Raw genomic sequence first — 14920 nt, 5'->3', positions numbered from 1 at the left:
CGATTCCAGGCTGGGCACAATTTGAGGGATCACGCATGATTTTGTCCGCGGAAGCAGGCACATTAGTGTTGGTGATATGCGTATAAGGAAAGACAAGTGGAAATCATCGAACTCCTGTTTATCGACGCGCTGTAATTGCTCAAAGTATGCATCGGTTCACGTGATTATGGAAACAGCGTTAAGAAGTATGGCTCATAATTATGCAATTATAATGGAAAACTAGGTTCTAGTGACCACCTACTACAGATAGATGCGTATTTTTTATACTAATTTGATCATTATTCGAGTAAACAGTTCTATCAAATTTTGACACATTTCTTACATTTTCAGGTTAGGTTAGAGCTTTGTATTTCTTTTAGCAAAGTATGTCTATATGCAGAGCTCCATTACTACTTGCAGATTAACTTCAGGAGGGCTCAGTATAAATACAGTGTGGGCGTATAACATAAAAACTACAGTACATAAGATACGAATCAATTTGTGCTATGTGGCTAAAAGCACGAATGCTACCTAACTGAGTTATGGTAGGAGCGCATCAGGTGGCTCCGAGTGATAGTGAGCGGGTGCGTCCATAGGGAGCAGGCGCGTCAGCGATGGGGGTATACGTATATACGAGGATAGTGGAAGAGAACACTTACACATACAATACTTTCATGATCACTTAAATCATTTCAATATGCTGCCATTGATGGTAATTACTTATATTTACTCTTTCATTCCTTCACGAAAAATGTAGGGCTTCACATCGTGTTTTACCTATAAATTTTCTATTTCGTAAAAGTGTCTGCTCGAGTGAACCCCTAATTCGTTTACACACCATCGCAAACTCGCCCGTTCCCTACGGACGGACCTCGACTGTAGCCCTCCAGCTTCACCTTGGCATTAAACCGTAGTAGATGCAAAAATTGCTTGTAATAAGCAGCTTGCAAAGTTTGATGCGTGGTTTTGAGACGTCTGGCTTTCACTATATGTATGTATGTCTTATACAATTGTACGCAATTAGATGATAACACTCTAGGAATAAGTAGATAAGAAGTTTTACGCTATTTGCATGGAATATCCCCCCTAAAATACTGTATTTATATATATAACTTTTATGCCCTCCTAAGGTTAACTTTTACTGGCAAATTATTTAGAAAATACATTCACAAAAATACTATGGGCTGATTTTGTCCAAAAAAATTACAGTGTATATGTAATTTATTTCTAGTGGGATCTCTATTGTAAAGCTACAGCCTCACACGTTTTCTAGCTACATATCCATATTTCTTTTTGCGAGTTAACAGACTTTACCTGAAAATTAAAAAAGAAATGTATTGCTAATCTACACCGATATTTTTCCGCTTTTCCATATCACTTTATAACTATTTTCAATTTAACAGACTTTATCTGAAAATTAAAAAAAAAAAAAAAAAAAAAACTGTATTCCTAATCTACACCATTATTTTTCCGCCTTGGCAAGAACAAAGTTCAGAACATTTATTTCATTTTTTTGATATAGCATACGTTGTATCCATGCAGTTGCTACTTCGATGTTAATTCTTTATCATAGTAGAATTGAGTTTCGGAGTTCTACCTTCAACTTTTTCTTGACAAAATTTTAGCCTCGCTCGAGGTGTACTAGACCAATCAGCTCTCAGTGTTAACCGTACCTGAGGGATCACTTTGGAAGCTTTATGCATTGCACAGTCAAGGGGAAGGTTGAGGAAGCCCACAGGTACGGTTCGTCTAGGGGCCCCCTACGTGGTCGACTATGCATATGGCCCTTAACCCTATTCTTCACGCGAACATTGGAGAAGTTTTCCGCAGGAAGCGGATTTTTGAGGACGCCATCTGATATCACGATCTAGAATAGCGTAGACGTTCAATTATATTCGTATCCAGGAACTGACTGACCCATGACAGTTTTTGTATGCCATTTTGTCTGCCAGTGTTTGGTTGGTGTTTTTGGCAATATGACAGTGGGCGCCATCTTCCATAAACAGTTATTGTTTTTTTGGAAGCAACCTAGTAGAAAATATCGGTAGCAGACCCCTCTGAAAATGTCAATATATTAAACGCTATTGTGCGTGCCAACACTTCCAGCAACTTGGAATGTCCTTAGCTCCAAATGGCTCCCGACACCATCATTGAAAACTCTCCATGTTTGGCTATTAGTTGTAAACTGTTCAAGTGAAATTCTTGAAGAGGTCTCCAGACTCACTCATGTCCGCTGGATGAAAATGGGGAAAATATAGACATCAGGGAAAATTACTTGGCTCCAAAAGTTTTAATATTTCTGGCTAACTGGTTTATTGCCACTGTTTCCGCTTAGTAATATTGGCTGTAATAAACAGTGATTTACGTTTTGCAGCTCTCTCGTGACAGTTTAGTTGATACAGATATCTTACAACTGTAATTCGGCCCAGTTTCAGGTGTTTTTCCCAGTTTACAGCCTTGCACTTGGGATTACGTCCCACAGTTTGGCAGTCGTCAATTGGCATTGCGTTGAGTCTCGTCGCCAGAACGTGTACTTACATTTTCCTTTGGATATATTTTGAACTAAAATGTAACCCTATTGATGGTGGGTAGACTATGGAATCTGAAGATTTCGGAAAAGTCTTTGGCATGCACCACTATCGGACCATGTTTGAAATCACTCAACTCTTTTCTCCTTTGGGTCGCTGCATCGTTGTTCCTCGTGTGGAATCTTCATACTGCTTACACCTGGAATAAAAAAAATTAGGACCATTAATGACCTTTAAATAATTACATTATATTGGAAAGTGTTGATTTATTTGCGTCTGTGTATATCGAGTTCTTTGTCAAACATACGTGCACTTTTAATTATTTCACTATAAATAAAACTGCTGCAATGGCTCCATATAGGACACTTAAACAGTTTTGAAATAATTTATTAAAGAAAATGTATTATTAAAATCGCAATAATAAATGCTTTCGTTCATATGTCATGTTTGAACGTCTTTTACAGTTACCAACGTTTAATTTCAATAATTAGTCTTGGAGGAGGGGTCTCGAACCCCAAGGCCTCCTGTGATTACTTCAATTGTCCAAGTATTTACACTAGGAATAACTATTTCACTGAACAATGACATTTTTTTTTTTGATTTGTGAAATCTGTGTAGTAGTAGTAATATTTTTTCGAGTATCCTACTTGCAGTCCCATTGATGCTGTTGAAGATACGCATCACGCATACTGCGTATATATAGTAATTTCCTACATCTTTCGTCTGTGTGAAATAGCGACATTTCTTTAGCTCTCACCACTGGTCTAGTGGCTGAGGCGTGCGCCTTTAGTACACATGGTCCCGGGTTCTATTCCTGGTGAAGGCACAAAAAGTTACGTTCACAATCGTTCACTTTCATTAATCATCCTTCTCTTTTAGAGGACATAATCGTTGGACATTAAACTAAACTTAAAAAAAAAAAAAAAAAAATCACCGACATTCCTTACACGAAGCACATTTCCTTCTATGCATGCTCCTTTGGACCTTTCTATTTCCGAGAATTCCGTGTTTTGTGGAATTTACACTCAGCTGTCTCAAAGTCCTGAATTGGTTGTTTTTATGTGTAGGTTCATTCATCAAACGCTAATAGGAATATCGGATCTCCCTGTATACAGTGGCGTACGCAGAAGGGACTCCGAATTTTAACCCCCTTCAGCAAGGTATGGAAAAATAAACATTTACTATATCAAGACTATATATACAAAAATCGTGAGTCCTGAAAGAATATTAGATTGTATGAAATTCTGCGTACGCCACTGCCTTATATACGTAACTTACATAACTGTAAGAGTTAATGCAGTGTCAATGCAAGCTTCATGGTATTTGTGGGGTCCCAATTACCGATTTATATATATATAGTGGAGAGCTTTTGTGAACGCGGCATTGAACCTCCGGGTTCCATAGGCCATAGAGTTAGTTAGTTAATATATAATATGAAGCATGTTTTTCTTTCTTTCAACAAATCGAAAAATGAAACAATAGTTAAACTGAAAATACGCGTATATGTCGCCATGTTAAAATAATTACTAGTTTATGTTAACGTCTAATTACCGGTACAGAGATAGCACCGGTTTAAAGTGATTAATACAATTTATCGTAGTGTGGCTGAGTAAAACAACCGACAAACTTCGCATACATATTCAGCATCTCAGTACAAAAAACATGTTTACCGCGACTTCGGTCGGGAACATCTAGTTATGGAGATGGTGCTAATTGAAGGTAGGCCTACCCACCCTATGCTAATTGAAGGTAGGCCTACCCACCCTATGCCCAATAACACGAATTAGCACGAATTACCCTAAATTGGTCTCATCTTCGTAGTTAAGCGTTTCTTCGTTCTTGTATTGAGGTCCTGAAAACGTAGTAGGGGAGCTTCTGAAATTTTTTATTGGATAGCTGAAAAATCTATACAGCAAATTTAGAATGTCTCGTGCTTCACCTTCAAAATTTGAACTTAAAAAGTCCGAAAATTGCACCCTGTAGCATGGATACACGCTATTTTGAATAATGGCCGCCATTTTGAAGTTTTATGCCGCCAAAATATATACAGCTAATTTAGTCTTTCGTGCTTCTACTCTGAAAATTTCAACTTGAAACACTGAAAACTGCTCTTTGTAGCGTGGATATCCACTATTTTTTTTAAAAGAGCCATTTTGTAATTTTACGTTGGTATGCCGCCAAAATCTATGCAGAAAATTTAGAGTGTCTCCAGTTTGTATTCTGAAAATTTAAAAGACCGAAAGTTGAACACTGTGTAGTACCTACAGGCAGACAAACGAACAAATGTAGATCATCCCAGGAGCCTCAGTGACGTTCGCCAAATATGAATACCAAATAGCTATATTAATTTGAAACAAAAACATAATTCATCAAAATGTCTTATATGAAATAAATATTTTTCAACGTAAAATAAATTGTTTTATTGGTGAAGTTCACTTTCGATGCTTTGTGCGTTCAATTACGGGAATTTCCCGAGCACTTGTTGCAAGACGGTTCTTTCCTAGTGTTGGCAACTATGGAAAGTAGAAAAACCGGCACCCCCTCAAAATTCCCTATGATATAGTTCTAAGTGTGATGTATCTCTGTTCGGATCCCCCTCCCCCATGGGAAGGAAAATACTATCGTGAACCAAATTGCATTAGTACCTGTATTCTGCATATCCTTAATACATTCACTAATAAGCCTAATGCTATAAAGTAGGAATGGCCAAAATTTTCGGGATTCCGGAAATTTCACTTTCCTGATTTCGGAAAATTCTGGAATTCAGAATTTTTTCCGAATTCCAGAATTGGCCATCCTTACTATAAATGAGAAAGTGAAATCGGCATTGATCATTTTTTTTGTATTTATCACCACTTCTTTAAAATTATCGAAACAAATGAATAAATTAATCTTTATGTGACAATTTTGGATTTGTAAAATGAAATTAATTCTTTAAACTTACACTTCAACTACAGGAAATTGCTTTAAGAAGCCTTTTTTTTTTTTTAACTCTCAATAAATGTATAGAGTTCCTTACAAATAAATTTCAAATTTTTCGTGATATAGTCCCTGTCATCTCTTCAAAATTATGTAAGCAGATGAACAAAGTATATTAATCGCTGATATATGGTGAAAGATGAGTTTTGGATTTACAGAATTTTGAACTATATACAAGTTTGAAAAAACCGGTCATAAATGGGCTGGTAAGAAGTTTGCACCGGTCAGCGGCTTTAATCAAAATAACAGCAATATTTCCGGCCAGGCCGGTGAAAAACCAACCCTATTCTTTTCCGAAAATTAATTTAAATCAATTAACAAAGATAGGCCTATAATTCACATGCTATAAAGTAAATGTTTCAAAATGTAATAAATGAAATTAAATATCTTCCAGAGTAAAATAAATAGTTTTATTGTTGAAGTATTCATTTCCGATGCTTTGCGCATTCAATTGCGGGAATTTCCCGAACACTTCTTTCACGACAGGTTTTCTCTGAAAATGCAGCTTGCTTTACTGTACATCGAAACTTCCATTAATACTGAAGTTTGAATTCAGCACTTGAAATAGTAAGCCTTACGTAGTTTTGGGAGCTCCGAGCATTAAGCTTCTTAATTTTGAAAAGAATTTTTACGCTATTGCTGGTGTTGACTCTACAGAATGCTTATTTGAAGGTAGCAACAAATGACTGTTGTTGTTGGAAAACCAACTTTTACTGAATACTTTTGTTACCACCAAAGGTAAGAAATAACACTAATAGTTTTACTAATGTATTTTCATATTTACTGTTAGTACCGGTACCTATGACCTTAAACCCGTCAACGTATGAGGGATAACGTCACTCGGCGGCGCCGAGTTAGCAAGCACACTATTCATGGAAAGTATTTTTCTAAAATATAAAATTGCTTATTTTACTTCAAACAGGCTATAAGCATAATCCACACATTAATTTGTTCTATAATTATCTCAAGCTAAGGGAAGTTTTTTTTATTCATTCATTCAGTTTATTCAGAACTTTATAAAGGTCTTATGTTGAATGTTGTTGTCTACCTTAAAGTGAAAGCTCAAAATCTGATAAAAATAACTTTCAATGTGATCGATCACCTTAGTTATACCAATAATATACTAACAAAAAGCTCAAAAACCTAGGTGGGTTTTAAGGCGGGTGTTTTTTCAGGTGGGTCCAACCCTGCTCTTGAAACAGTTTCCATATAGCAGGCCCACAACCAGTGAAGGGATAGGGGGCCTGGCTCCCTGAACTTTTTGTGGCCCATCTAGAACTTAACACAAAATGCTATTATTAATACAAAAAAAGCACAATTTTGCTATTTGTAAAATAATTTTTTAATTACTCCCCCCCCAAACCTCTGTGGGTGGTTGCGGGCCTGCCATATAGCTGAATGTATTACATCAATATGTATTTCTGTACATTTAATGACATACTTCAGAGACTGACAATATCTTCGCTCTTTCAGCCACGAGACAACTACCATCTAAATTTTTGTATGATTTAAGCAACAATCAAATCTCATTTTAAAAAAAATCCCATAAGCTGGAATTAACGATCAATGAGAAACTTCATTTTGAATCAAAGTAAACCTGTAATAAATACTATGATTGTTTAAATATTCTATGGAGTATATTCTTATTCTCTGTTGCTATACTACAGGTATTCAAATTAGGGATGGCCTTTTTCGAAAAATCTGTTTTTCGATTTTCGGAATTTTCGTTTTTCGCTTTTTCGAAAAATTTTTTGTTTTTCGTTTTTTTCGAAAAATTTTTCGTTTTTCGAAAAATTTTTCGGTTTTCTTTTTTCGTTTTCGAAAAAAGCCATTTTCCGAAAAAATTTTTCGAAAAATGTGGCCATTCCTAAATTAAAGAGATTCGCAGTCACGTCTGGATGTGTGCAACACTGGCACTAGTACCCGTAGAGTATATTTCTGATGGTTTGTTGATCAACATGGAGGCTGTCCGATTAGACGAAAAGTCGAGGTCTTCAATGGTTACTTTACGGAGCAATGGGTGGAAAATCCAAATTACACAGGAATCGAACAAATAAAGCAGTAGAAGACTCTGTGGTAGAGAGCTCTACTATATATATAGTGGTAGAGCGTTCACCTCCGGTGCTTGAGGTCCCTGGTTCAATCCCAGCTCGCGCCGTGTGGACCTTGTGGTGGACAAACACCGTGCTCGTGGGTTTTCTCGGGGTTCTCCCGTTTCCTCCCACTTTCTTCATTCCACCATTTCATTCATTTCTCATAATCACCGTCTCCTTTAGCTTAACCGGCATAACCGTGGGACGTAAATATTAAATATTTCATTTCATTTTTCCCATTTATCCAGTGTATACCTGAGCGTCAAGGGGGGCTATAGCCCCCCTTGGATGCACCACTATATATATAGTAGTTTCACGAAAAGTCCCGGGCGCCAAGCTATTTTTAAAAAATTAGTATTCCCAACTTTTACCTGCCAGTAGTTTCTGAGTTGGCGCCTCATTTTTACAACTAGCGCCTAAATCAAAGAAAATTTGACGAGTCATATATCAGTATATCAGGAAGACTGGGGGCTAGGATCACTGCTCATGAACATGGCCCAACCAGTGGTCCCTACTCAATGTGACCATGTTGCCACTAACTAAAACATTGAAAACCGTAGTACTAGTCGATAATTACTTCGTGCTATCAAATATTCAAAACTACTGCTCGCAACTACGGCAATCTCTGTACCAACCTTTGAGTTGACTATTAGAAAAAAAAATCGTGTATTATAATGAATGTTAAGTATAAGATCAGTGACAATGTCAGCTTTAATTTCTTCAAGGGGCAAAGAGAGGGACAGAGATAATTTTGGTGATGAGGGATCTATGTTTTGTACACCGAAAATGATAGTTCTATACAACTGAGGGGCACAGGTTTTGAGGGAGAAGCGACGCTTCGGTACAGAATTAGGAAAAAATATTTGCTTACCTTTGTTTCCGAGAAAATATAGAAAATTAAAAAAGTGCTTTTAACTTACACCAGAAGTGTTCAAATTATGTTTTAAATGTCTATTCATTCACAAATAAACGTTAATAAATATTCATAATTAGCTTTGAATTTCTATTTGTGTTGAAACTGTGTTTTGGGGTCTCTTATCTTCCATCAACCACTCAGGCACAGATGAATTTGAGACTATCAAATAAGCCTGATATTCAGTGGCGTATTTACGATTTTGTTTCGGGAGGGGCTTTGCTAACTTTCGGGGGGGGGCTTTGCCTGAAAATGTGAAAATTCTGCAAGATATTTCATATACTTCACTATAGTAAGTAAGATTTCGGGGGGGGGGGGCTTAAGCCCGGAAGCCCCCCCCCTAAATACGCCACTGCTGATATTGTTTAGCCTACATTACAATAGGTCTGTAGGCGGCAGTCGGGGCGTAGCGTTGCATCAAAGAACTATCCCCTTCCCCTCTTTGGCGTCGTCGCTAATTGTATAGATTTTTGCTGGATAAACATCGTGCATATGGGCTTTCCCGGGTTCTTCCCTTTCCTTTAAATTTCTTAATACCATTATTTTGCTCATTAGCATCTCCCTTAGTTACGCAGCCCCATTCGAGGTCTCTCGTGACTATATGTTTAGCGTATATGCGTCTTCGGCTCGGGAGACCGGGTTCGATTCCCGGCTGGAGCTCAAGTGGTTTGTATCTCATGTTACGCTGAGTTCACGTCTCTATAGCTGAGTAGGACGCTAAACTAAAACCAATATCCTCCTCATCATCGGAACACATTTGCAAGGTGTTAAGCTTAAAATAAAAACTAGATTGCGATTCTTCTGTTTATATGTTTTCTTTTCACTTGAAAAACATTTTGCGTCTCTTTAAAAGAAGGAAACGCAACAATCATTTGAGATTTTACATTTAAAGAAAGAAAAAAAATGATTAATTAGGCTTATATTATATGGAACTTCTCCACTTTATAGTATAAACATTTGAGATGGACCATTTATCTTGATACGCCCATGTACTTTTAAAACTAATTGATAAAAATGGCTGGAATTTTGTAAGATGCAAATAACAAGGGAACTCCGTCTAATAAACTCTGCAGTACCAACAAATTAATAGTGTTGCCAACATAATATAAAGTTATATTTTTAACGCCACTATGCCATGTTATTACATATATCAAATTAAATATTAAACGAAAACTTACAACACAAATTTGTTATCCAGTGTTGCAAATTAAGGATGCTGCAATACGACAAGCATCTAAACTTCAGAAACCTGATAATAGTATTAATAAAAGCAGAGGCGGATTCAGGACGAACTCGAAAGAAGGTAGTGAAAGATTATGTTTTCTCTCTCACCGACTTTTGCAGCACTGGTGACTGTGAAACTCGGGGAGGTGAATAACCTTTTCCCCCTGGATCTGTCTATGAATAGAAGTGAGACGGACAGTGAAAACCCGAAATGCTTTAGTGTCTAATACTATGACCATGGCTTATTTCGAATGAATACAAGAAATTGAAAATTAGACTTTTTTCAAAAAATTTCTTACATAAACAGAACGTCTAATCGCGTAGGTGATTCTCAAAAGACGTAAACTTCTCGGAGCCGTTACAGCAATTTGATATATGAAATCGTTCAGGAGATATGAAGTACGTGAATACTGATAGTGATACTCCTAAAAATGACGTATTTGCGGATTCTTTGTAATGTATCTTGATCCTCTTTGCTTTTATAACATTACAGAAACAGATTTTGGTACTTGTAATTACAATAAATTCTTGCAATGACATAATTTTAACCAGTGTTGCAAACTTTACCTATGTATATCATATCTCCAAATCAGTTTGAGATATCAAATTGCTGTAAACTGCATTATGATCTTTACGTGTGTTGAAAACCTTCTATGTTGTTGGATATGATACTCATCCAAGCAGTTATCGAAATGAAATATTTCGGGAAAAAAAGTCAAATTTTTAATTCCTTACGTGAAGACTAAGGAGCATGGAAGCTTCTCATTTGCGGCAAGTGACTTGCCAATAATGGTAGAATACCGATGATGACAACTTTGTACCTATTTATTTGAAATAAATCATATCATGATCATAGTATGTAACACTAACGTACTGTGGATGTGCATGCCCCGTTCATATTATTATTTTTTACTACTATAGAAGCCTAAAACATTTGGATCTTTGTGGATGTTCGTGATACTGTAGCATCCTTAGTTTGTAACAAAATTTCAGCCTTTTTTATATTATTCTAAAAGTTACAAGAGTGTAAAGATAAATAGTCCACTAAGTGTGTTTGTGTCACGTTATTTTTCATTTTTACCCTAAGAATGTTAAACACGAGTGTCCTCTAAATAAATCTTATCTACCCCACTCGGGGAGGGGGTAGAAGATTCAAATAACTCCAATAGATATGTACAATCACTTACCTCTGTTTCTTTTGTGGCTCCATCTCTGGATCACCCTCGGCCTCAATAATCTCTTCCAGTGACTGCTGTCTTGATGTTTCCTGTATAACACCAACGTGTCGTGATCTTAAATGGTACCACAAGCTAGTCGTTGAATTTCTATTATAGATAATACTTCGACAGTAATTGCATTTTGAAGAAACACCACCCTTTTCACGAGTGAAATGTTCTCATATATTCGACTTTCCCATTGTAAATACTTCCCGAAAATATCTCTTCTTGCAGTTCTCTTATATAGTTCGAAACAAGCTCTGCGTTGATAACTGATATAATGAACGTCGGTTAAGTATTCCTCATAACGAACTAATGCTTCTCCCACTAGTCCAATAAACATATCAGAAGTGTTGATATCGTAGGACACGTGTCCTTTCTTTAAACAACCATCTTTTATTGTTACCAAAATATTCAGTCACAGCGAATATGAAACCACGTACCGTATCAGCAAAGGCGAGTACGAGATAGCTAGCTAAAAGCAGTCTCAAATAGCTACGGTATTACGATTAGAACACGCAGCATCAGCGAAATAAGATACTATTCAATTTCAGTCCAGAGGTAAAGCTTATCTGTATGTAATGATGTGTTTCTTTTCTTTTGTTTATAACTTCAATCAAACTATGCAGGGAAGGAAATGTTGCTCTTTCGCAACTTCAAATTTCTCTTCAGTTTCGTTTTTCAGTTTCGTTTCGTCCCTTCGTGTTCCATCTCCGAACTTTGTCCTTCTGTTTCGATTTTTTTCGTTCTTCGAAAAATTTTTCGTTTTTCGTTTTCCGAAAAATTTTTCGTTTTTCATCTTTCGAAAAATTTTTCGTTTTCGAAAAAGACATTTTTCGAAAAAGTATTTTTCGAAAAAATGTGGCCACCCTAATTCAAATACAAAGATAACGTATTAACATTGTATAAAGTCGGAACGCATTTTGGAACATACAGTCTCGCAATAGCAGGTATTCAACGCTATTACTATGAAATATCAGCTACTTATATTTGTCCGAAATTGTATCAGAATCTCGCAGCAACAGGCGGTCAATATTATTACTGTGAAATACTTGCTATTTGTAAAATGAACATGAAATGAAATCTTTGAGTTTTACGTCTGACGGTTATTTCGGTGAATAAAATGGTGGAATGAAGAAAGTGGGAGGAAACGGGAGAACCTCGAGGAAACCCACGCACACGGTGTTTGTCCACCACAAAGTTCACTTGGCGGGGGCTGGGATCGAACCTGGGGCCCCAAGCACCAGAGGTGAACGCTTTACCACTGAGCCACCGCACTTGCTATTTGTATTTGACCAAAATTGTATACTATTAGAACAATGAAATAACCTTATGGATACCGTAGTTACAGCTGAGCTTTCACCCTTTGAATGGTAAAACAAAACACACGCTGATGAAATTCTAGATTCTCCTTGATCTGTCAGGGATCGTTCCTATTTTTTTCCTGATCCACTCAGCTGAGTGGTAACATAAGGGCCATTCCGAAAATATAAATACGAGAGTGCAGGATGCTTCGAGGTGGCACGCTGAAAGGTGCTTCTGGAGTGAATGACTGTTATCGGGGTTCGCGTTACCTGTAAAATCTGCGGTATCAACAACAGTGTGTTCCTATTTGGCGTTGGCATATTGCGTTCGTTCATATTGTAAATGCGTCATAGGCTGTCCAAACTTTAAAAAGAATTTTTTAAAAAAGAGAGAAAAACGTAAACATTTTCTCATGTTGATAATGAAATTTAGACATATGAAAACAACAGAAAATTATAATTATTTTACCGTTACCGCCGGTAAGAGCGGTAATATGCACTACACGCCTCTGCTTCGTTACATAGGGTTTTTAAATCCTTAACTATTCCAACAGGGAAATCACCATCGACATTAAAGACAAAAATTCTTTTGTGTGCGCGTCTGTTTGTTCCCAGATAATAGGGGCATATTTAGAGGGGTTCAATCCCCTCTCCGAAACATTAAAAAAAAAAAAAAAAGATTTTATAGCTTTAGGCGAAATCTATGTATTTTATATGTATTTCGTTCCGCAAGTTAGTTTCGATTTTTTTAAAAAATATGCCCCTGCCAAATATAAATAATTTTCGTGAGAAAAAAGTCATGTTGATAAACGTTGCTGTATTTTTTCCTTAAAGCTTAAGAAACATTGGTGGGATTGAAATAGGTTAACGATTGGGGTTAATTCAAAATTCAACCTCAATACTTTCATTTAAATGGCATAATTAATATTTATTACTAATTCCTAATGTTCTTTCTTCAGTTCGCGACTTGTATTATACGAGGAGAAAGATTTAAATCCAAAAAGTCGATTTAAATAAAAAAAAATCAAAAGTAACCACCCTGGCTGCCACATATCAATTTGATATGTACACTCATGTCCAAAATTATTGTCGCATGTCTATAAATATGTGGTTGTAGGAATATAATTTGAGTACGAATTCGCCCGGTATTTCTTATAATGTTAGTATGTGTATAATCGTCAAAGACATGTATGTGGCAAAGTTTATGTTAAAAGAGCAGTAAATAAGAACAATAAAACGAAAATAAAACTTTCTTGTCCATTTAGCAACATTTTGCTTTACTCATTCTAATTTTCGTCTTTTATTATGAAATTTACCATATATATATATATACATTTCCCGATTATAGCGTACGCATAGTATCAGTATTAAAAGTACCCTGCAAAATCATTATCAAATTCTGTTCTTACAAGAGAGATGCGACAATTATTTTGGACGTAAGTGTATATATCCGTAAAGTGGAAATCTACATAATTATCTAGGGTAGTGATGAGCATGACCGGTTCACGGGCCAGATGCAGCTCTGAAATGTTCTGTCCTGCCCGGACGTGATTCCTATTGTGACAGGTGAAAAGAAGAACAGAGTTACCTCGAAAGAGTTATGTTAAATAAAAATAGATTACTACAGTTCTGAGAATTGTGCATTCCAGTTGGAACCAGATTATCAGAAACTTCAATTATTAATAGGGCTTACGGGGAAAGGGTGTGATGTCACTCAGAGATAATTGCACCAAATTTGGTGTAGGAGTAGGGAATAGAAAAGAACGTGTGGAAGCATTCGTTTCGCAGGCGTTCGGAGAGGCCCGTAGCCCGCCCCAAAATGTAGGGGAGGCCGGTAGAAGTTAGGGGACCGATCAAACCCCCCCCTATTGATCATATATTTCATCACCATAATGTAATTCATTTGCAAACCTACCGTGAAAATTTTAGGGAGAGTCAGTTAAAATTTAGGGGTGACCCTGCCCCCATGCCCCCATTGGATATGGGCCTGGTTCGGAATCAGAAATAATTTACCCTACAGTTCTGGAAATGTATGACCTGTCAGTCAAATATTGAGGACTCGTCCTCGAATATTACGGACTTCCCTGAGAAAGTGCGGTTAATTATTAGTGTTTCTGGTTGCAAGTCTGCACCGTATAAAATGGCCACTGAATTTTTAACCGTGTAGCTCCAGCGTTTAGAGCTGTTCATATTTTTGAAATATAAAATTGGCCATTTAGGCCGCCATGTTGTTTCCCCCAGCTTGGAAATTGTTATTTTGACAAATTACTATCTTAATATTACCCAATATACATTCCAAAATTCATCATTTCAGTAATTTCTTTTAATTCTAGGAACATTTAGTCTGTCTTAACTATTCTCTTTTTCCTTGATATCACTTACAATTGCGCATTTGGACACAGTTATTCACAGTGTTTCACATACGCATACTATGTACGATTGACTGACGGTCGTCGACGCCCCAAAGCTCTACGTTCCCGTCTTTATGTCCTACAGCAGTTGATGTAACCCGGTGTCGCATGTTCAGACCTTGCACACACCTATCCACTTAAACACCAATACTGTTCTGTTAACTGTTTTGTTATAATGCAATAGTTCCACAGCACGCGTTGAAAGTCTGACATCACAAATTGTGCACAAGTCTGCTCTTCCAGATCTGTTTATGCCTCCTTACCACAAATCA

The 14920-nt window shown here is 36.8% G+C and overlaps 1 protein-coding gene across 8 annotated transcripts in view; it reads left to right on the top strand.

Moving 5' to 3' along the window:
- EndoA (SH3 domain containing GRB2 like, endophilin-A) overlaps window positions 1-14920 on the top strand; it is a 334762-nt gene that overhangs the window by 58707 nt on the left and 261135 nt on the right. The gene's annotated exons all lie outside the window — the stretch shown is intronic.

Source organism: Thermobia domestica, chromosome 12 (assembly GCF_964235325.1).
Source record: "Thermobia domestica chromosome 12, izTheDome1.hap1.1, whole genome shotgun sequence".
Taxonomy (NCBI): domain Eukaryota; kingdom Metazoa; phylum Arthropoda; class Insecta; order Zygentoma; family Lepismatidae; genus Thermobia; species Thermobia domestica.
Note: the sequence above shows the minus strand (reverse complement) of the source record. Positions and strands in the feature narration are given on the sequence as shown.